Raw genomic sequence first — 3,162 nt, 5'->3', positions numbered from 1 at the left:
TCAGCAGGTTACAGGAGAACTGAAGAAAAAAGTGATTTTTCACATAAAATGTAAATTGTTGTATTCATGTGTTTGATATCAGCACGGAGCTGGGTTGTGCCAGTGCTTGTGCCTTGTTTGCAGTGCAGGGAAATAAAACAAACCTGGTGCCTTAGAAAGCATCAAAGATCTCAGCTTACACCCTGGGTTTAGTCTGCTTTGGGCAGCCTCTGAGCTTTCACTGCTTTCAGAGCAATAGACAAAATGAAGCCAAATGGTGAAGAAATGTAAGAGGCTAAAATGTTATTGAGGTGAAAAGACTCATGTTTTAAAAACTGAGTGATGGGTTGAAGTTTCCTTGTTAAGAATGCAATGGCTGGGTTTGCACAGCTTTCAGAGTCATGCTCTAGCAAATCATTTATTATTTTTAATATTCAGACAGCTGTCTAAAGACATGAAATAATGATTTTCTAAGCAGCTCAACATTTTCATTTTAGGTGTAAATTATGTGGAAGAACATCAGTTTCTTTCCTGGAAGCACTTATTTTACTTTGTGCAGATCAGTAAAGAACATTTCTAAATCTCTTGATACAGAGTTTAGCACCAGTTGTGGCTTCCCCATCCCTGGCAGTGTCCAAGGCCAGGCTGGACAGGGCTTGGAGCAGCCTGGGACAGTGGGAGGTGTCCCTGCCTATAGCAGGGGGTGGCACTGGGTGGGCTTTAAGGTCCCTCCCAACCCAAACCGTTCTGGGATTTGGTGTTAAAGGAGTTAGTGGCACCTTATTTATCATCTCATTTTGTTTACTCCTTTATGTCCCTTTATTCCCTTGTTGCAATTTCAGTCCCAATGCTGTGTCAAGCTCAGAGGGAATCTTTTCCAACTCTTGTGTGTGTGTGTTTTGCAAGAATTTGACATATTTCTTATAACACAAGTAGCAAGACCAAACTGCAAAGGAAAATTTGTTGAGAAGGGGGATTGGCAGGTTTTGAATCTGCATTTTTGCAGTAGGAGGATATGGTCCAAGGCAAAAGGTGCAATTTTGCCAGAACTTCCCTGAAATTACTGCTTTGAGTAGAAATGCCTTTTGGGAGTCAGGGAGGGAGAGAGACCTGAAAACCACATCAAAGCTTAAGGTTAGAATATGTTGGAGAATAGGTGCCAAAAAAAGGTATGTCAGCACCAAAAATAACCCTAATCTGCAGGAGGAGTTAAGCACTGAATGGGTGGGGGGATGGCAGAACATCTGGGGGAGAGAAGGTATTTTAGAAAAGAATTGGAGATGTTCGGCGTGGGCTGGAACCGAGATGACTCGAGCGGGTGAAGTGGTTTGAAATAGTTACTTGCCTGAGGATTTGGTGGATTTTTTTCAATTTTTTTTTTTTTTTTAATTGCTGCATAAAGTTTCCCTGTTAGAAGCCAGCTGTGGGTTGGGGGTTACAGCCCTTTGGAAGGGGCTGAAATCGGGAGTTTTGAGGAGCTGTGGCCCTCAGAGGGTTCTTAACAGAGCTCATTCTGTGGCCAAACAGGGCCAGGGACTGCTTGGGAGCACTTGGATCCCTTCTTTGGGCACTCTCATCCCTCCCCTGGGCCCTCACATCCCTCCTGTTCCCCTCTGTGATCAGGACTGATCTTTTTGCTTGTAGCAACATGAACCGTGAAGACCGGAATGTGCTGCGTATGAAAGAAAGGGAAAGGCGAAATCAAGAAATTCAGCAGGGTGACGAAGCCTTCCCACCCAACTCTCCTCTCTTTGCTGAACCATACAAAGTGGTGAGTTCCTGCACCTCGGAAAAATGCAGGTTTTATAACAGAAATCATGTGCAAATTCATATTTTATGTTTATTTTTATCCATGTTCTTTTTAAATTCAAGGCTCTTATGGCAACCAAGGGTTTAAGCAGGGCTTGAAAATAAAGCTGGACAGTCACAGCTCCCCTGGGGTATTTAGAGTGCTTGGGAAGGGGAGGAAGCTTTATAGGGAGTGAGAAAAAGGAAAATAAAACCATCGAATTATTTTCCTTCCTTCACTTTCTGTACAGTGACTCAAAACAATTCAACTGTCCATTGTGTGATGCCAAATTGCTATTTTGGGGGTGCTTTAGCCTGTTGCTAAACTTTCTAACCTTTCATCAATGCAATCCAGACCTGGATAAGTTCAGGAAGACAATGTTTAAATGGGAAGTTAATTTTAAATGCTAAAATAAATTTAAATTTAATTTTTAATGTCTGGTATGACAGAATTATCCGTGCTAACTAGTACTCCAGTAGTTTGTTTCTGATATTTTAGTTTGTTTTGAAGGAGTTGATTCTGTTAGTGATCTTGCACAGCTTTCAGCCTGTGCTGGGTTTCCTTCCAGGTTGCTTTGCTGAACAGAACTGGAAAAAATAACCTAGTTCTGGAATAACTAATAAAATATTATTTAAGATTTTAGTTACGTAGCTCAAAACTCACTTTGAGAGCAAACCCTTCCCTTGTTGCAATTTCAGCTGGTTTGCAAGAAGTAAATCATGACTGAAAGCTCTTCCTTCAGGAGGAAAGTTGAGAAATACCTGGTGGTTTTTTTTTAATTCCTGTCCTCCCATCAATTTCTTGTGCTTGATAACAAAATTCCACGTGTGAAGTTAACCAGAGCTGGTTGGGATGCATGAGGGAATGATCCAGGATCCCAGATCTGGAAAACAAAATGGTTATAGAAGAAAGAACCCTTTTAACTGTGTGCAACAAACATTGTGCCAATATAAATACCAATTAAAAATGACTTACAGGGGTGAGGTTAAGTTGGTTTTATTTTACTGCTAATTAAAACCTTTTAGGACTGATGCATTCTGTATTAGAGAAATTACAGTCTGTAAGGTGACAGGAGCCATCTGCAACTTCGGAACTTGCATCCAGCTCAGCAGTGCATTATTTGATTGTTGGTGGTTCAGCTCTTCCTGCTGCTGAATTTTTCTTATGTTTTAGGGAGTTAAATATGTATTATTACATATTTTTAATACGTTTTAGGGAGTCAAATTGCTGCTTTAAGAACTAAAATTCAGAATTGGAAATGCTGGCAAAGAAAGAGGTGGATTCTAGCTGCAATTCAGGTTAAGTGCTGTAGTTACCAGATCATTTAACTGCAAGCGAGGTTGTGATCGGTTCTGAATCCTGATTTTTGTGGCTTGTTGTCCCAGACCAGCAAA

The 3,162-nt window shown here is 40.9% G+C and overlaps 1 non-coding gene across 1 annotated transcript in view; it reads left to right on the top strand.

Annotated features, from left to right (window-relative positions):
- The window catches only part of LOC103611589, a 10,916-nt gene extending 9,166 nt beyond the window's left edge, over positions 1 to 1,750 (top strand). The window contains exon 2 of the transcript XR_001859936.1: positions 1,624 to 1,750. This is a non-coding gene — a transcript (uncharacterized LOC103611589). The remainder of the gene's footprint in view (positions 1 to 1,623) is intronic.
- Positions 1,751 to 3,162: the final 1,412 nt, after the last annotated feature.

This window comes from Corvus brachyrhynchos, unplaced genomic scaffold (assembly GCF_000691975.1).
Source record: "Corvus brachyrhynchos isolate BGI_N302 unplaced genomic scaffold, ASM69197v1 scaffold21, whole genome shotgun sequence".
NCBI classification, from domain to species: domain Eukaryota; kingdom Metazoa; phylum Chordata; class Aves; order Passeriformes; family Corvidae; genus Corvus; species Corvus brachyrhynchos.
The sequence above is the reverse complement of the archived record's forward strand: the minus strand, read 5'-3'. Positions and strand labels throughout refer to the sequence as shown.